Source organism: Carassius carassius, chromosome 11 (genome assembly GCF_963082965.1).
Source record: "Carassius carassius chromosome 11, fCarCar2.1, whole genome shotgun sequence".
Lineage (NCBI taxonomy): Eukaryota > Metazoa > Chordata > Actinopteri > Cypriniformes > Cyprinidae > Carassius > Carassius carassius.
Genome location: NC_081765.1, coordinates 23,245,998 through 23,267,369, shown reverse-complemented (window position 1 = coordinate 23,267,369; position 21,372 = coordinate 23,245,998).

Genomic DNA, 21,372 nt, shown 5'->3' with positions numbered 1-21,372 from the left:
GAAAAGACAAGCAGATGAATGAAACATGCGTTAATGAACATGATGATTTGTTTCTGCATTCGCAGCGGAGTCGTACTTTCATTTTGTCGACCGAGCGCATTTTTTTTATGCCTTTCTTTCTTTTTCTCCTGGACGCAGAGAAACATATTGTCCGCTATCAGCGGTGATGGTGCGTGGAGGACGAATGCGAGCATACAGCGAAGTCAAACAAAAGGTGGGTCTGTTTTATTATATTGTGCCATAAACTGCAGACTGGGTATCCTTCGGATGCATTGTTTAGCATTTGGTTAATCTTTTTCCTTTCGAGAAGCATGAGGCCAAACTATAAGGTTGAATTCCACAAAATGTGATACAAATATGATTATTAATTTTAAAAGAAGACTTATTTTTGCTGCTTCCTGCATTTGTTGCTTTGTCTCTAAAGCCTCGAACTTAAAATGCGGCATGCACGAAACGCACAGCATGCTGTAGCAACAGTGTCTGTGTGTGGTATCTGACAAATGCATTTTATAGAGAGAGAGCAAGAAAAGAGAGACTGTGAAAAAGTGGTTTAATGACTTGGCATAAGTTGCACAGACGTTTTAGTTCTCTCTCTCTCTCTCTCTCTCTCTCTCTCTCTTTATACATTTAGTGTAAGGACCATTTGGTTAAGGGTGATGTATTCTTTTTCACTCTTCTTGATCTGAGGTAGGAGGGGAGGGTATGTGAACTGAAGAAAAGGAAATTCTTGTGTGTGTTGTGGAATGCTGTTGCCCCGGGGGGACTGAAGGAATTGAGTTGGGGAATGAGAGAGGGGCGAGTTTAGAGATGGGAAATAAGGGGGGGGACACATTTCCCCTTTCCTATTTTTTCCTCAAATGACAAGGATAGCACCACTGCCTAGGAAGACGAAGTGCAGTGGCGGGCGCCTGCAAGTAGATTGAGTGGATACATTATGTACATAGATTCAACGAATCCACTCACCCCAGCACCCCTCATTGTCCTCATACACACTCCCAAACCAAAAGGAGTGGCAGCAATATCTCTGTATTCATTTTTAATTACTAAACTAGTGCTAATAATTCTACTAAAACAAATTAGCTTTAATGCTCTAAGTATGCAATTAAAATGCTTTTTTGCACCTGTAACAACTTTTAATTTATTTGATTGATGTCCAATTTTATTTTATTTTTTTATGTAAGCCAAATAAAGTCATGCAACCACAAATCATTAGCCTAATAATCCTAAAATACCTGTGAATAAAGTGTGAATTTGTACTTTTTTTGTTTCAAACATTTTCCATCAGGGGGCACACATGAGACATGCTGTGAAGTTAATGCAGAGGGAGATAAGAGGAAACTTTATGTGAAAGAAGTAAAAAATAAATCCAATCCTATTGGCCATATCTACATTTGATATTGTAAATATGGCTAGCAGTTTATCTGTAACAATAGCTGTTGTCTGAATGTTGACGGGCAGCATTGTGTAGCACCTGATCTTGTCTTGTTCACGTATTATTTGTTTATTTGTTTTTATAATCTGCTTTTGAGATTAATTTGCGTACTTAAAAACTAAAGTTCTCAATACCTGAAGTCTCGTATTTGTTGAATTCCACACTGCTGTAGAAAATAAATAGGACTATTTCCCAGTAAACCTATGTCAAAATGTAATTTCAGTTTTCAGCAAATGGTGCGTCTGATCAGTTACAAAGTAGTGCATTAACAGGGTCTTCTCTGTGCTGTCAGACATGTCAGAGAATTTTCTTTTCGCCCTCAAAAGTGATGTTAATGGATCCAGTACTTCAACTGGCATAATGATAAGGATGCGATTGATTCATACCACTGTATATTTCAGTTAAGTTCTTCAAAGTGCCTTAAAAAGGCTTCCGTTTTATAGCAACGGCTGTCTAATTGCCACATTTTCGTGTTCAATTACTGTACACAATAATATTTTAAACCTTTTATCCATAGTGTACAGTTACAGGGGTTATAATTAATATAAAGTGCATAATTAGTACAAGGAAGAAATTACATGATTATTTGTGTGATTTGAGATTGTTTTGCCAGATGAAGCACTCATCCCTGGAGATTATTTGAGTTGTGATGAAGAATGGCTGTTGGTGATCGCCCACACACAAATGTGAAATATTCTAATGAGCAATCTGTCTCATTTGAGTGTCATCTAGCTGGTTCGTTTCAACAAAATGTTCCTTCACAGTCCTTAAGGGTTTAATTTGAATTGAACATGTTATGCAACATAAAATTGGTCCATGATGGCTGGAACGGATTTAAAAAGTGATGTATATGCTTTTAATATTAACATGATCAAGGTTTTGATGGATCATTATGTTTCTCATTTTCCTGTAGTACCTCAGATGACGATTCCTGAAACAGAACAGGATGGACCTGCTAAAACCGAATCCTGCATCGGTAGGTTCAATGTTTTCTCTTTAGTGTCTTTCCTAAGAGTGAGCAAGCTGCAGTGGGCATTTTTAGAAACGACAGACTCTGATGGTATGCTTTTGAAAGTTAAGGTGATGATTGGCAGGTGCCAGACTTGATCCTGGGTCTGTGCTAAGAGTGAGATCAGTGCGAGGCAGGAGGTTGTGTTGAAAAGAAATGTGGTCATTTGTTTCAGAGCTGTGCAAAAAGAAAAAGTTTGAAATAAAGGAATGCAGAGTATCCTCCAAAAAAATGCAGTATTTAACATGCACGCGGCACCAACGTATAGAGGATAATAGCCCACACATTATCCTGAGTGCCGTGGTTCTTTAGATCTGAGGAGATGACACCATAACACGCTCCCTCGATGTGGGCTCAGCTCGTGGGTAGAAGAGGTGTATGTGTGCAGAGGAGTAGAGAAAGTGAAAGACGGAGAAACAGAACGATCATCTATCCCTTTCTATAAAGCCCGTAGGCTCTGAGCGCAGCAATTTCACACCCACTCTCTGGTTTGTGTGGGTGTTTTGAGTGGGCAGCACACTTGTGACTCATTTTTGTTCAGACCCACACAGGGGCAACTCCTCTCCTCTCCTCTCCTCTCCTCTCCTCTCCTCTCCTCTCCTCTCCTCTCCTCTCCTCTCCTCTCCTCTCCTCCTGTCTTCAACTCTCATGTGTTGTAAGACTGGCTTCGGATGTTAATAATGTGCAGCTGAATAATCGATTTGCTTATTTCTTTTTATCTAACAGATGACACATCATCCTCTCTTCTCAACCTGTGACTAGTATCTTTTTTTGTGCTCTTTCAAGAGAATAGTATTACACATGAATGATGCAGTACCGTGAGTCATATGTCAAAGATTATTTTATTCACTCTCTTTTAGTTCTTATTTTTACTTCGCTGTTCAGACAGAACACTTTTGTTTTCCTGACAACGCTGTGAAGTCCCTATGTTTCCTTCATAAAGTGCAGACGGTCAACATCACCACATTAATCAACTCAAGATCAACTCAAAACTTCTTTTGTCATCTCCATCACTCAAGTAGCCCTTCAGCGACAACAAACCAGAAATGTGTTGCTTTTGACTCATCGATGATGAAGAAATCGACATCTGGTGTTTTCATAGGCTATATGTGCTATTGTTTCTTCCAAACAAATTGACGCAACCTGCACATATTTTTTTTTTTACTGAACTGAAGAAAAATGATGTAAGCGCTCATAATTAGTTATTTAAGGCCTGGTATCTTTATTAGGGCTTAAAATTTCATAACAATATATCAGGGTTGTCAGTAACCCTTTAAATTATTTATGCATGCCAATTTAATTATGCATTTTTAACTTTAATTTTAAATAAATTTATTCATTTTTAAAATAAATAATTCATAATAAATTCCAAACCCAAATATTTAATACCTGTATATTAATTATTGTTAGCTTCATAATATTTCGTAGTTTTTGTTAATAAAAATGTATAGATAATTCTCTCTGTACAGTATATATTAGTAATGGGAGAGATGTTCTCATTCTATAGACCATTTGATTGGACAAAATTTATAATTTTGTTAAATTAAGTTATAATACTTTTCAATAAGTCAAGACTATCTTCTACATTGATTAGAGACAGTGAATTCTTTGAGGTGATTAAAGTCAGCCTAATGTATGAATGCCTAATGTTGAAAACCATTGTGTTAGGCAGACATAACATAGACGGAGAATTGGTGTGGATCAGAGAAGTCCGGATTTTTACGCTGAATCACATGCGAGGGCAAAGGCGGACAATACAGCAGCACCAGGAAGTCTGCAGGGGATGTGTGACGGTGGACTGGGCGCTCCTCTTGAATTAAAGACAAAGGGACATAGGCTGGGACACCTCTAGCGTTCCCAGGAATTCTATCTGCTCCGTCAGCAGATGAGCCAGATAAAGACGTGTGTGCTTTGGAGGAAATGAACCCTAGTGACCCATAGCCCTGTAAACAGCTGGAAAAGAGCCGCTGACTCTTCTCTCTCTCACTCTCCATTGGCTCTCATTCTGCTCAATCTTCCAGTCCAAGGTTACTCTCTTTCCCCAAATCTCTTTATCTGTCTCTCTGAGTTTCTCTTTCTACATCACCCTTGCCATTGTCCAGCACGATCCCAGGCAAGAGTAATCAGTCCCGCCTTTGATTACGCCACTCTGCCTTAGTGAGGAATGCATTGAAGGGAACTTTATCAGCATTGTATAACATCAGCACTTTCTGTCCGACCCTGAGATAATTGAAGGTGGTACTCCAGGAAGCCCTGAAAGAGCCCTTGTCTGGGCTGGGGGAGGCCAGGCGCAGAGGGTGGGCGCAGGAGGGTGGGGGGGCTGGGTGTGAGAGCAGGAAAGCCTTCTTGGCGTGGAATGGAATGTTTCTAAAGAACGTGTTCGGAACTTCCAGGGCGAGGGCGTCTGCCGCTGCGCCGCTGGTCACTCTCATGTGCTCAAGCGCTGGCTCTGGAAGGGGGGGGGGGAGCAGTGGCTCTCCTCCCTCTCTCTCACTGGCGGACCAGACCACTCACAGGATATACGCAAGGGGGAAGCGTGGACTAGAGCGGATGGGGTCACCTTGGCGCAAGGCGGGGGTCCTGCATCCTGAGTTTATAGGGACAACCAGAGGCAGCAGGCTGGGGGGACAAGGGTCCTGGGTGTGTGTCATTGTGAGTGTTAGCAGGGTGTGTGTGGGCAGCTGAGGAGGAGAGAAAAGACGTGGGTGTTGAGGGGGCGAGGACAGAAGAATGCTAGAGAGAGAGAGAGAGAGAGTGAGGGAAAGCAACAATCTCCGCTGCTTTTCATCTGACATCTTTTAAAGGGCCAGCCAAGGGGTGGAGAAGGAGCCGGTTAGGCCGTATCTTTTACCGTATCTCATGATTCCCCACCCAGCATCCACCCAAACCCCTGCAAATAGGACAGGCAAGGCATAACATTGTACTTATTAGCAGATTGATTTATCACTCACAAAAGGAAACCCTTCATTACTGTTCCTTAGAGTCAGGCCTCTTTAATTTATTATATCTTTATGTTCATTTATTAAAACAAGTACACTGAAATAGTGTATAGCACTATCTCTAACAGAAATTAGTTTTTGCAATAAATGAAGAAATATTCCAAATATATACATGATTTCTGAAGACTGTGAGTGAGACTGAAGACTGGAGTAAGGGCTGCTGAAAATTCAGCTTTGTAATCACAGAAGTACATTTTAAAATGTAATAAAACATTTATTTTAATTTGTAATAATATTTCACAGTATTACTGTTTTACTGTATTTTTTAACCAAATAAATACATCCTTTATGAGCATAAGATAATTATTTTAAAAACATGAAATTTTTTTATTTAATCATTAAAATAATGATTACCTGTAGTTCAGTAAGTCAATCAGTTGTTAATTCAGATCAGTACGATCTTCAGACAGATTCAAACTGGTAGCTGATCTTTTTTTAAAAATAACTATATAAAAAGTATTCATTTGGGAATCAGACTACACTGGTCATGTTGTATTTTTAATGCTGTATGTTTTTGTATAATTGGACTACACTCATGCCATGATATTTTTGTAAAGACATTTCGTGCCATTATTTTGCAGTACATGCTCTTTAAGTTTACGAGCACTTCCATTGCATACTTAAAAAAATCAGTCACATGAAACTTTTGCTCAACCATCATGTTTCATATTAGCCGCTCAGTCATACTGAAGTGAAAAATGTAGATTGCCTCTGCATATGCAGAGGAGTCCCATTGTTCTCTGAAGCATCTCCAACAGTCGCAAAGTGTCAGACAATTATAATCACAGTTGTAAGACTAATCATTAATAGACTGTTCGTTTCCTCAATAGGAATGTTGCACATTCCTGGATCAGGGTCAGATTCGCCTCCACTCACCGGCTCAATCCCTCATTGTCTTGTCAGCTACAGTATGTCAAACAGATGGTTGGCATGGTTACAAGGTATCTGGGTGCACAGTCTTTTTAAAAGCTGCATCTGCATGCTGGTGAAGTGATGGAGGAACAGCGTGAATGCATGTAGCAGAATATAACACAAGCATGCAGTGTTATCTGCAGCCGATAAAGCACATGAAGTCATGCCTCTGCGGCATGACAATGACATCACAGCTGCGTCCCTGCATTTTTTTTCTTACCCACCAGCAGCCACCTAATATAGACATCCAGTGCCTGGGGCCAGACTGGCAGAGACCGGCATGGTGGGACCCAGCAGGCATGTACACGAGCCGTGAAACTGTGCTCCAGGGAGGAGGGAGCGTGAGGTGGCAGCATGTCACCCTGACGTCTCTCAACCGAATTCCATTGTGGCTCAAGCCAGCCGAGCACACTTATGTGATTTCGGCTGATTCACACACATGAGGGCAAACTGCTGCCTCGGTCACGATGAGATCCTCGGTGTGCCATATGATTGATGTGGTCACCTGATATTGGCATATTGGCATCTGCTCTTCCCATTGTGCAAACCACAATGGATGAATCGTGATTACAGCATGGGTCACTTTTAACCTGCTGAGATGGAGCTTCTTGATTTGTAGTCGATGGAGCAGTTAGTAAAAAAAATGATTTGAGCCATTGGACTCATGAATAATGCCGGTCTTGCATTCCTTCTAAATCTGTCTTGACCCCTGTCTTGTGTCAGGTCATAATTTATCAGGTTCCAGTGAGGTTGCAGAGGATGGTTATGTCAGGCTGGATGACTCTTTCATCTTGAAATGTATGGTGGTGTTGGCAGCTATAGCTCACACCTTTTTACAACACAGCAATGTAAAGAATTTAAGGCTATTTTTGTGTTCCGTAATGGTTGTTGTCACCATTATGTGTTTATAGATAGAAACCCCCAACTCAAATTTACTTTATGTAATATAGGACTGTGATTCAAAAAAAAAAAAAAAAAAAAAGATAACAGTTTAAAACAATAGGGTAAAGAAATAGAAAAGGAAACAATCTTAAAGTGACTGGATTTTCAAAGTTTCAAACTACATGGTAGTTTAAAAAATAGTTAAATAACAGCATTGTACAGTTTAGGATCAGACAGTTTAATATTTAAAAAATAAAAAATTGTTCAATACATTTTAATCTGCAATATTTTAATATGACAATTATACATTATAATGGATTTTAATGAAATATATGGTAACACTTTAAAATATAGTGCCATTTGTTAACATTAATGTATTAACTAACAATGAACAATACATTTGTTACAATATTTATTAATCTTTGTTAATCCTAGTTAATGGAAATACTGTTATTCAGTGTTTGTTCATGTTAGTCCGCAGTGCATTAACTAATGTTAACAAATACAACTTAATAAATGTTGATATTAACATTAACTAAGGTCAATAAATGCTGTAGAAGTATTGTTCATGCTTAGTTCATGTTAACTAATACAGTTAACTACTGTTAAATAACGAACCTTATTGTAAATTGTAACCAAATAAATAAATATACATTGTAGCATTTTACCCTTTTTTGGTTGGAAGTTGTTCAGTTGATTTAATATCTAAGGTAGCGTTTAAGATAATTTGCTTTAGTAGGAACACCGTTTTTAATTCCTCTCCCAAATGAAAGGACTGGGAAGCACATGGTTGCAAAAACAATCGCCCCTGCTTGCCCTGTGGTTACACTGCAATGTTTCTGACTCATAAGCTCTCAACCCACTGACAACAAAATTAACCGAGAGCAAGTTAAATAGTTTGCAAAAAAAAAAGAAAAGGCAAATCGGGATGTTGATGCGTTACGATGTGTGATTCATCGTAACCTCCTCCCTCTATTGGAACACATGCTGTCTGTACTATGGTCAAGCTCAGTTTCACCATGCAGACTGACGCAGCAGGAGCTTGAACACTTTCTGAATGTTGTGTACAGATTGCTTTAGAGAGATGGGGAACGTAGGAGGGAGATATCTAGACTAAAGGCAATTGATGAATACAACTGTACTGACCTACATAATGTCTTAAATCACAGATCTTTGTAAATCCAAGAGATTTACGTAAAGTCTACTTAATAAATAACATATAAATAACATATAGTGGGGATTAAAAATCGGAATAATTGTTAACTAACCCTGCTAATGAAATTATTTCTACTTTACAGTTTTCTGATTTAATACATTTATTTTTTTGTTTTGTTTTCTACAATCTGACCTTTTGGAATCAGTGTCACAAGATTCCTTGTTTAATTAGTGACTTAGACATCTTTTAATTTAACACTCAATTTTATATTTTAAATATAAAAATATTTTGTCTCAAACTTTCTTTATTTTACTATATTGTGGGAAGTCGTGGCCTAATGGTTAGAGAGTCGGACTCCCAATCGAAAGGTTGTGAGTTCGAGTCCCTGGCCGGCAGGAATTGTGGGTGGGGGGAGTGCATGTACAGTTCTCTCTCCACCTTCAATACCACAACTTAGGTGTCCTTGAGCAAGGCATCGAACCCCCAACTGCTCCCCGGGCGCCGCAGCATAAAATGGCTGCCCACTGCTCTGGGTGTGTGCTCACAGTGTGTGTGTTCACTGCTCTGTGTGTGTGCATTTCGGATGGGTTAAATGCAGAGCACAAATTCTGAGTATGGGTCACCATACTTGGCTGAATGTCACTTCACTATCCTAAATCCTAAAACTTGTTGTTTATTTCCAGGTTTATATCAGATTTTAAATCCCAAATTTCAAGACTTTAAAAACTAACTTAACAGTAAGAATATTTTAACAAAATATATCTTCAAAATAGCTTAGAAATCAAAATGTTGGGAAAATATGAAACCACAGCCTTTAAACCACAAGATTGATCTTTCTCATTGAATAGCATGACTAAGAACTTTTTTCTGAGTCACATAGGAGACCTATAGTCCCCCTTTTCACTTCTCATGACTGAGCCTCATTTGAGCGTCCTGTAAAATCAGCCATGGTTGAAGAGCCTGTGGGTTGTCAGAGGGGCGGCATGCACTGGCTGACCGTCCACTGTTTGTGTATTGTAAATGGGCAGTATGGAAGCACAGAGCTGCGCTGTGTTACTCAGGCGGCGGGGGTAAAATACAGGGCTTGTGTGAGCTTCCACGCGGTGCAGTTCACGGCACACGGAGATGACTCACTATTCTTTTGGTGACTAACAACTAAAATATGTCAGTTTAAAAGAAGTTTCAGTGCTGCTCCAGTTCCATTGGGCTGTGGAGAGAGGGAGATGGGCAGGTAGAGTTGTCATTTCTCCCCTCTGCATATCGCTTTCTTTCAGTCTTTCTTTTATTTCACTGGAAAGGTGATGCTCTGAAATATTAAACAGCCGAGTGTCCGTCTGTGGTCTCGGGTTTCCCAGAGCTGATGGGAATTCAGGTGCTTTCTCCAAGATGGAGAATTAGAGGTTTATGAAGAAGTTGAGCCGGGAAGAGTCGAACTCTGGAACTGGATCAAAAAGCAGTCATTTCAGTTTTAGCAAAATTTTATATGACCAAATGTTAGTGTATATAAAGCATTTAGGTTAAAAAAAAAATTGTTAGTGAAAAAGAAGTTAGTTTCCCAACTAACTTCTTATTTGAAATTTTTTTTATCGGGCTGGATTTATTATAATTGGACTCTTATACTTTATATCAGTTTGTTGAGACTATCAAGAGGTTTGTATTATGTTGTAATGAATGGTATGGGCATGTTTGACAATGGTGGACCTGTTTTAAAAGCATTTAGACTGGTTGGTACCATAGAACGGGAGCGAATTCTTCACTGAAAGACACCAACTAAGGTTCCTCGGTCACATAAGTAGGAGAGTTTCCTGCTCCTAAAGATCCGAGGCATAGCCTGGGCGTTTTTTCATCATGACTGCCGGCTTTTCTCTCTCTCCTTTCTCCCTTTTGCTCTGCCCCTTATTTTTTTTCTGAATGGGTGTCCTCTCTCTAACCTCTCAATTCACAGAAGCATTGAAACAGGACACTACCCTGAACACTGATAGGCTGCAGGCAAATCGCTCAGCCCCTCAACCGGACACTATAAGTACTCTGGCAGGCCGTCTCCAGTGTATGACTGACTGTTTAGAGCGAGAGAGTAGAGAGTCCAAATTCAGTGACAGTGATAATGATATTATTCGTTCTCTGCTGAAACTGGGAAGCACTTTCAGAGTCTACAGCACGCTTCCTCTGTCTCTATCGCTTTAAGACTGTTACTGATTAGTCGCTAAAGAATGCGAGTGGAAAGAGAGAGAGAAAAAAGGAACAGAAGAAGAAAGGAGAGACAGACTGAGAGCACTGGAGCCTGGAACTCGTATGGAGGAGACTGATAATACCGAGCTGAGTAGAGTTTTGTTTTATTTTCCAGCAGTACAGAGACGTTAATGGAGCTCTTACTTTCTTTCGGTGTGTTTGCGGCCCTTGAAGAGGCTGAACGAAGGGGGAAGTCGGGGACCCCGCACATGCAGGCAACGCTCAGCCATGAGGAAATACTCTTTTCACACAGACATAGTAAGTCAATGAGAGACGAAAAAAGACAGAGAGCTCTGGCTACTAATGGATATCATATGGTGTGCTTTAAAACTGAGAAATAGTTTACAGGTTTTCAGTAACTAGACTAGAAATTAAGAGGCTGAAATTAGGGACACAGGCAATCCATTCTTAGAAGTACAGTGTTTGAGAGTAAAATATACTGTATGTATATGTGTGTGTGTGTGTGTGTGTGTGTTTGTGTGTGTGTGTGTGTGTGTGTGTGTGTGTGTGTGTCTGTGCATTAACTTTGTATGGATAGGACTGACATTCATTCCATGTACTTTCATTTTTGTCTGTGCCACATGTCGGAACTTAACTGAGGAAAATGTATGTTTTTATCCTAACCGAAACTAATTATCGAGCTGATAAGAAAAATATCTTAGCATTATCAGTGTCGTTAATGTGTTGAAACGCTGTTTTTGGCTAATTCTAGTAGCTGTTCTCCTAATACAGCATGTGGGACCTTTTTGAGAAAGAATTGTCCATGTGCCTGTTGGAGGTTGAAAACATATTTTGGGGGTTTTCCCTGGGAGAGCGGTTGTTGTGTTTCCACTCTTGAGAGAGTGCTCTGTCGTGGCTAGGGCTAGCGAGCACAGAAGGAGGAAGAATTTATAGAGAGTACCCTACACAATGCTGCTTCTTATGAATGGAGCGTGTGAGTATCACTTCTGATTGGCCGGCTGCTCTTGGGTAATCAGAGGACACATTCCCTGGTTTGCCGGCCGGCCCACTAGTGGCCAGCCAGTGGGTGGAATCACCGGTGTTTAGATTTACCTTCTATGTCATCTCAATCAGCTGTTGTTGCAATATTGGGCAATAAAAGAGTGTTTGTTTGTATGTAGATATATTTGTAGCAATATTTGTGAGGCTGTGTGTGAGTACATAGAACAAAAAACTGCTCAGAGCTGTAGATGTTTATCTTAGCCAATAGCCAATCAGAATGTGAGAGACACTAGATTCGGCTCTATGCCCAGCTGTTGTCCTTCAGGATCTACTGTACATAATGACCTTCAAAGGAGTTGAGTTGAATTACTGACTTTGAGTCAGAACTTTTTGTTGTTGAATATAACTGTAAAAAATTAATATGTAATGTTTAATTATATAGAGTTGTTCAAAATGAATTAAGATAAACGAAACATTGATTAATACGAATTTTTATTTTTTATTTTATTAACAGTTTCAAAAGTTTTTAAAATAGATTTTTTTAAAGAAATTAATACTGTTACAAAATTTACTTGTTTCAAATAAATGCTGTTATTTTGACATTTATATTCATCAGATAATCATGAAAATATTTAGCAGCACAACTGTTTTCAACATTGATAATAATGAGAAATGTTTTTGCATTTTAGAATGATTTCTGAAGGATCATGTGACCCTAAAGACTGGAATAATAGCTGCTGAAAATTCAGCTTTGATCACAGGAATAAATCATATATAATCATATATATATAGACACACATACACACACATATATCCATTATAAAATTTTTTAAATATTATTTTTATCAATAAGAATTTCATTTGATACTCTGTATTTACGTATTTACTTTCTCCCAGTCTATAGTGTGCTGCAAACACAGGAAGTGCAGTTAAAGTCCCTTAAGCCATCACCTCACACACTTACCTTATTATTTTATTGCCAACTGGACACAGGCTACTGAAACAATATCTAACCTAAAATTAGATTTCAAGACTACCTGCCACCATTTAAGGCCCTGACAGGAAATTAAGTCGGAGGATGTTGGACGTTGGGTGTGGAGAGGGTGTATGCGAGTCTGACGCCTCATACATCTGAAGGAATGTGCCGGTCACACATTGACCCCCTGTGCTTACAGAAGGGTGCGGCGGTAGAACATACTCCCACCAACGTGCTCACGCATCCTCCGTGTCTTTGTGTTTCTAAAACTACACGAAATCTACCACACCCTCCTGTCCAACTCACAATGGTGAATTCTCATGCCCACCCAAAGCTTAAAAGGGATTGTTCACCTAAAAATGAAAATTATGCCATCATTTACTCACTCTTATGACATTCCAAACCTGTATGACTTTCTCTTTTTTCTGAAGAACACAAAAGAAGTTGTTTTGAAGAATGTTTTTGCCCATATAATGAATGGTGTCCAACTAAGACATTTTTCAAATGTTTTTTTTCTTCTCTTCATACAAATGCAAGTTTGGAACATAAATGATAAGAGAATTACATTTGGGGGGGGGGGGGGGCGAACTATGATGATGTTGATTTCTAGGTCATGCTTTTTCAAACAGTTAAGAGTTTCAGCGGCAGTTGTGAATCATCAGGTGGCTTTTTTAGAAGAAGAATTGTCAGACTTACACTCCCTGTAGAGGGAGTGGTGTGAGTTACTAGTGTGGGGAGCTGCTGGCACATTTCACCCGTGTAGAGTGCTTTCGTATCCTTGGGTGTGTACTGGCAACATTTATGTCACTGTGCACAACACAACATTGACATACCTGCCATAAATGTGCCACAGGGCCAGTTTTGTCAGCTTTTGTAAGCGTTCTTAATCTAGCATCTTGTGCTTATCTGTTTAAGTAACAGCACAATTCTCTCTCAAACTCAAAATCTGGTCTTCATAAAGCAGACTTCCCGTAAGAGTCTTGCTTTTGTTCCCGGCTCTGTCTCCATGCCTCCCTGCTCCTGATGTAATGAAAGTTGCAAAGAGATGCAATAGAGGGAGGCAGACCGAGAGAAGGTGTGTGGGTGACGTACACGCTCAGGTAACGGCACAACACACACCCAGCGCTTTGTGTAACCATGCCCATATATGGGGAGTGTTTCCTGACCTGGGCAGAGTGCAGGCAGTGCATTGTATTCCAATAAGTGACGAGTGTAGTACATGTGGCAACATGTCATGGAAAATAAGAATCAATGGCAATCACAATGTTTCCTCTCTCTCTTTCTTGTTTCATTCCAGTGATTCCAGTGTCCAATCAAAGTCAATTTTGAAGCAGGTAGCAGATTGTCTACAGCTACACACAAACCATTCTTGGCAAGGTTGTGTGCCTTTCAGAATTCAACTGAAAATGCCAAATAAATCCTGAATACATATACACATGTGTATATATGTATATTATGTTTTTATAGTTATATAGAGTATGTAACTGTAATATATACATGTTCATATTTATTTTTATAAATTTCTTTTTTAACAGCATGGTGGACATTTTGTTGTTGCATTGCAATAGTAAAGTCTTAATTAGTTAATTGTTTTGGCAGTATTGAACTTTCTGATTCTATTTTGCAAGAGCTTTAATATCAACTTCTAGGAAAATAGGACCACTGACAGCATGTAAAGCAGAAAACCAGAGCAGCCCAGCTTCATGCCCTGGAAGACCTGCATCCTAACTCCTAAGAGCCTCTGTGATCTGTGCTCCAGGGTGGAGGTGGTTCGCATATCAGCGGCAGGGTTAGTGCACTCTCAAATAGAGCGAGTATTATAGCTATTTTAAGAGCGTAGTGTTGCCCTAATGGAGAAGAATTTATCGGCTCTCATTTAGGTGTAATGCTGTATGCTTCAGTGTGCTTGGAGAGCAGCACCAGGCCCAGGGCGGTGCTGGGAGTTGTTCGCGTTGGGGAATAAAAGGCTATTGCTTTCCAAGCCAGCATGTGAGTGGGTGTGCTGTGGGCCAGTCTCCTTCATTCTCTCTCATTCTTTCTCTCCCTTCTCGCTTAAGCCTGCGCTTCTGCCAAGGCCTTGTAAAGGGACTGTAGGCTCTGTTGTGTGCCAGCTCTTTCCCATCAATACAGCCCTCTGGAAAGAGTCTCTCACTTCTCCTTTCCGAGAGTCCAGTGCAGAGCTTTCAGTAGCGGGTCTCCAAATGGCCGGAAAGCGTATGCGTACGGCTTTTCATGTGTATGGTAGTTTGGCGTGAGACTCCTCCGTCCTCCTCAGAGTGCTTAGGGATCGCCTTTCACTTCAAACCTGACCCATCTGTAGGGCTTCACTCTAATGGGACCTGTATTACAAGCCTTAAAGCAAATGGACATCCCGGCTTTGGAGTCGGTCAGGTCTTGGCAAAAAGGGGAAAACCCAGTGCAATGGCAGCATGGCAGAAACCTCTCACCTTTCCTGAACTCTTTGGGGAAATGGAGCCTCTTTTTCTGATCCCGTCTCTCACTGGTTAGCAATGTTTTTAGAAGCTGGTTGGAACCAATTACGCTCACCCTCACCCGGCAGATTGTGCGCCCATATCTGATCTTTCCGTTAGGCTAATGAAATTACACGTTGATTCGTAGAAAGTTGGTAGAAAGCAGAGATCTAACTCTTCCCTCCCCACTGTGAGGGCCAAGTGGGCTTAGGGTAAAGTAAATTCTCCCTTACACCTTTCACGGAGCCAGCACTAAACTCTCCACGTACGATCGTATCACCAAGGTTGATTACCAACACTAAGCTACCCAGACGCAATTCCTCATCAAGCCTGGTACAGCATGGCTACTTACTCTAAATCGAATTAGACTTTAAAACCAACCCTCCTGCTTTCTCAGTGGCAAGAGACCACCTGTTTGTGAAAGCAACATCTTTTTTTTGTTTTGAATGAAGCCCAGACTCCTTCGCCTGTTTGTTTTCAATACGACCACATTTATAGCAAACAGCCGGGATTGACAGAAAGCAGTCCAGTCTTCTTTAGAAGGTTTGAATCATTCATCTTATATTGATTTTCTTGTGCTCACCTACTAACACATTGGCAGGCACAACACACACACACACCCTCTCGAACACTTGCCTAGGTTCCCCTCCTTCCTCCTGTGCACAGGGCTGCTGTGGGTAATGATTCAGTTCCTGTTTAGTTGCGACCACGTTGACAGCATACTGGTCAGGGGCTCGGCTGCTGCTCCTCTCAAAATCTGGATGTGGTCAGGCCAGTCATCTCCCAGGCAGCCAGGAGGAAACCCACATCAACTGAAACTCACTGGGGCTCCAGGAATAGCCCAGCTCAGGGAAGTTACCCTGGCAGCTTCCTCTGTTCCTTTTCTCCTCCCCTCCAATCATCAGCCTTCCCCTAAAAAGACAGCCCTGGCCCACGTCTTGTAAATAGTGAGTAGTACAAGTGGAGGCTCATCAGTTCTGGTTTTGGACCACCCCCGTTATCTGGATCTGCATCAATAAACACAAAGCCTGCTGTGATCTGGGCTCTGCCTGCAGTGAACATCTTCATTAGAGATGATTGATCATTATCATTAATGTTGCTGAACATTTTTCTTCAAAAGCAGTGATATATAAATCACATTTACTATTTGATTCGGTTTTCATTATGGAGCCGAGAGAGAAATCACTCTCTCTCCTTGAAATATCGCTCTGGAGTTCCCCTCAAGGCTTTGACGAGTTATAACTTTGATGTCTGTTCCATACACTTTTTAAGAAACATCAGAAATTTAACTGTCATGCTTTGTGCAATTCTCTCTTTGATCACTACCAAAAATTATTCCAAAGCATGAAAATTGCTGTTACAAGGTGCCGTGTAGGAGTCATAAGCATGAGGCCTTTAGCTCAATCTACAGATTTTTTTAGGGGCATTTTTACATTTCTTATTTTAAGTGCAATGACAAGGAAGGTAGTAGCATCTCATCCTTAGTCCCCTGGAAAAGCCTTTTGTTTGTGCACTCAAAGAAAAGCCCGGTGTTGGATAACAAGTAGGCCTCACTCTTTCAGTAAGGGGACTATGTTGGTTTGGGTACTTCCAAAGATCCATTTTTAGACATTTCTTTGTGTCATTGATGTCAGAGGACTTACATGGCATTTGAGATATGTTTAGCTAAATGGGTTTTTAATTCATTGTTTTTTCTCTTTTTCCTTACAGGGTTATCCAGACAGGCTCAATCTATTCAGATCACATGATGCTTCATTTCAATTTAGGTGAGCACATGCTTATAATTAATTTATATATCATTTAATATTGCAGCAAATTTCCCGCCTCCCTGCATTTGCCAATAACTTCAGTATCTTCATTCTTGTGGATGCATAAATGTATAATGAAAAATAACAAATTCAGTCTAACACATTTTAAAGTTGTCAGAACAACTGAATGTTCAAATTCAAATTGAATATAAATTTTTCATAGACTAACAGCTTCCACATCAGTGGCTGTTGCAAAGCTCTTACACTTTAACTTGCCATCACATTTAATCTGAAATGTGCAGAAATGTCTGCTGCAGCACTTTGAAAAGAACTTCAGTATCTACAATACAATCCGTGTCTTATGTGCTGACTAGCAGGCCCTTGGGCTGAGCAGTGACTATGGAAGTTTATGAATGGAATGTGCTGGAATTCACTTAATGTTTACAGGTCTTTCATGTGAAGTGGCAGACTGGGGTTTCTCCTTAGGAGCAGACAATAGTGTTGCAGCAGGAAGCACATATCTCCCTCAAGAGCCTAATGGCATGCTCCCCCACCCTGATGTAGAGCCACACACAAGAAAATAAAAAACAAAGCAAATTAGGAAGACTTAATGGGGTGGTAGATGCATGTATATTTTAAATTTTATCACATGAATTGTTTAGTTTAATTAAGGCATGGCTTTTGGGATTTATGTCTTTACAAAGTGTCCGTTCATGCATTTAATTTTCAGAGCCCATTGTTGGTGCTGCCAATAAAAATACAATAGTAATGTAAATCCAACAGAATCAGCTGTCACTCTGGAAACGAAACAACAAATTTTGACATAATTTTTAAACCCTAGAATCCAAAGCACTTTAAGGTCAACAAAGCAGACAGTCAGTTTTTAATTTAAACCGCATAATCATAACTCTAGCATAGCATAAACTAAGCCCACGTTTATAAGACACAACAACACAGAGATCTATTCTACAAGCACTTTTCTATTAAGACCACTCTCGCATGACACTTCACTGCTCACTAAATGGACTTAACTGTTTCAAAAACACTCTCTTAGAAAAGAGCACTGTGTCCGTACCATGGTACAGTGATAGATAGATCTTGTCATACTTTGAAATATGGGTCAATGGTGTGACGCTCATTTTTTTTTTATCTTAAATTTTTTTGCTAAACTACTGTTTAGATTTTATTTTTCAAGTCTGTTTTGTTCACCAAGGCTGCATTTATATGATCAAAAATACAGTAAAATAGTAATATAAATATATTAGTGAAATAATAGTGAAATATTAATATATTTTAAAATGTAGTTTATTCCTTTGATGACAAAACTGAATTCATTATCACATGATCCTTCAGAAATCATTCTTATATGCTGATTTGGTGCTCAAGAAACACTTCTTATATTTGTGGAAACAATATTTTTTTTTTTTTCAGGATTATTTAATGAATAGAACATTTAAAAAGAACATAATTTGTTTGGAATAGAATTCTTTAGCAACAATGTAAGATCTTTGCTGACACTTTTGATTTAATGCACCCTTGCTGAATAAAAGTATTTTTTTTAAAATAAAATGAGTACATATTCATTGTGATATGTTTATGGTTGTTTAAGGTTTTAAAATGTAATGTCTGAAGTTTTTTTAGATGGCACGTTATTTAATTATTTTTTCTGTTGCCACATTTAATGGTATTTTAAAATTTTACCCCTATACCATGATACTGAATGATTACCATAATAATTTACTGTGCTTATTTACATTGTATTTCAAGAAAATTGATAGTAATTATTTGCAGGCAAGGTTCCCATTTGTATAATTTACCCCCACATGTATGTCCTTTTACCATTCTGGAAACAAACAAACAGACACAATTAGTCCATCCTTGTTCTATAAAAACCATCAGTGGTTCTATGGCATCATGCAGTCACTGTCCCACGGTCTAATCAGACCACTTACAAAGGGCCAAACATTCTGACAGTGAGCAGGGACAGAGCATTGGAATTCAGGTTAGGAATGAACTCCCTAATGGAGAAAAACTGGAGTCAAGTGACCATCAGCTGGTCGAAGTATGTTTGATCAATAAAGTCACAAGGTCTCAGGTATGCAGAGCTGGAGCCTTTACAGGAGGGGGCAAAGGCAGCCTACAGTCTCTGCATGCTCCTGTCAGTCAAGCTTTATTGTTAACCAGTACAATATTCTTGTACGTAAATTGCCTCACACTCTCAGCATCCTTGCCAACAGGAAGTATTTAGCACTATATGTGAGTCACTCTTTTTGTTTGTCTAGCTGAAGATGATTTAATTAGTCACCGACCCAATCAAAGTGCACCTTTGGTGGCAAACAAGCACCCACTTTTAATTAATAAGACTTCAGTTGAGTGCTCTGAATGATGTAGCCTAATGCGTGCCAAACCACTAAGTTGATTTGGGAAATAATAGTTGCAAAGCCAGGCTTACATTTTCATGATATCTAACAGCCTTAACACAATATTCTGGTCAAACAAAGGTTTATGGTACTGTTTGTAATGAGAAAAAAGCAAAAAGCAGGTCTGGGTAGGGTAAAAGGGTGTGATGAGCACCTTTAAAACTCGTCGGAGCCATGGCCTCTGTCTGCCTGCCTCCAGGCTAATGGGAAAGAATGAGAAATATTTGCGCCATGCTTAAAAATGCCCACGGGAGATTATCTCCCCCTCCCCGGTGCTGCCTGTCTGTGTGCTGCAAGCAAAAAGAAGGGCTGTTGTCCTCCTCCGGAACTGCAGACACTTTGATATGGGGTTGTCTAACCATTCGCTTCTTTGTCTCTGTCTTCCTCAGGCACTGAGGACAGCTCAAGTGGACGGCTGCTGCCACTGGCTTGTTAGGGTGCTTATGAGGTGCTCAGTAGTCAGTGTAGATCCTGTGTTGCAATCAGCAGCTACATCTGGCTACTGGGTCTCTGATGGCATTTTCTGCTTCCCGTTGGCACATTCCTTTCCGATTGTGTGGTATGTTATCACAATGTGTGCCTCATCCTGTCAGAACAGGATTCACTCTTTCATGGATGTTAAAGATGGCCCTTGTCACAACAGCTGGTCTCTTCGATCAGACTGATTTGGTGGTGTTTCTGCCTCTTTTGCCTAGTTCATTTTTTTTCCCAAATGTTTTTTATCAAGGTGAGTGAACTGTCAAAGTGTAGCTTGTCTCTAGAAACCATTTCAGAGATCTTTGAAGGAAGGACTGAGACATTGTTTCTCGTTTGACTGCTGAAGATTCAGTTTAAGTGATTAGGTAACAAAGGACAAGGCAACATGTCACATTCTCTTTGTGATTTTCCTGTCACAAGGAGCTGTCTTTGTGCAAATGTTTTTGAGTTGTTGAAGGCTGACAAATAATGAGAGTTAGACATGCTGAATCGCATTGCTTTTGGAGAGCGAAGGATGAATTCTTTTGTGCTGTCGTGAACCTGGCATACAATGTAGATTTCTGTGTGGTACAATCTACAGCTACATTGTCTGCTGGGTTTCAGGCCAGCAGAAAAATTCTGCTCTGCTTAGAAATTGAAAAGGTGAGTTGTTAAGTCATTATGCATGCTTGAAAAAGACTTTTTCCTACCATGAGAATAAAATATAATAAAAAAGCTGAAAGTATAAAAACTATGATGTCCAATTATTTCTCCTCATGTTTATTCTTGATGTTCGGAAGGCTGCACGGATTCTGTCCAATGACAGACTGTCAGATTTCACCAGGGATTAAAAAGGCATCCAAGATATTTCAGCCGTACACCCAGAAGAGCTTCTTATCACTATTACCCATCTGCATCTAAATACAACCACCCGCAACACACAAAAACACACACAATGAAAGTTAGAAGAAAATTCAGCATTCATGCAATATAAAATCACGTTCTGAAAATTACCTATATTGCGTACCGTTATGTCTTTTGGGATTCGATGCATAGAAAAACTAATGAAGAACTGAAGAAAGCCTGAAGCCCCCCAGAGAACTCGGTTCATTATGTCTTCACACAATCTGACTACAATATTGACAGAAATACCTTGCAGGAATGCTGAAGCACATCTCTCACAGTCCTCACTTTGTGTTATGTGTCTTTTCAAAATGCATTCGTACAGCATATTCCATATTGCTGCATAATATAAAAGTTTTTGACACTGCATGATAATGCAATTTTACAAAATTCCTGTTACATTTCAAAGAGCACTTGTAGTATGCTAGGTTAGGTTCTTAGAAGTCGAACCACATTCCAAAAGTTCCATTCCAAAAGACCATTTGAAATTCCTTTTGTTGTCCCTGTGTGTTTGAAACAACCAGGTTTCCCGCAACAAGCAATTTGTTTGTTCACACTGAATGCAAGTAAATGCTTTTATTAAAACAACTTGAGGAACATCACAAAAGAATTGGTCATACAAGAGCTTAGTATATTCACAGTGCTAAATTTCCACAGTAAACAATAGTGCCAAGGTGAAAATGAGAGAGTTTTGGGAGCAGTGATATTTCTACCAGGCATGACACATTCAATAAAATGTCCTGGTGCACATCATTTTCGCATGGTAAGGCTCAAGCACTTAGACTTTGAGCACAATTCACTTCCATCAATATGCATGTGAGTCTGAAAGCAAAAATA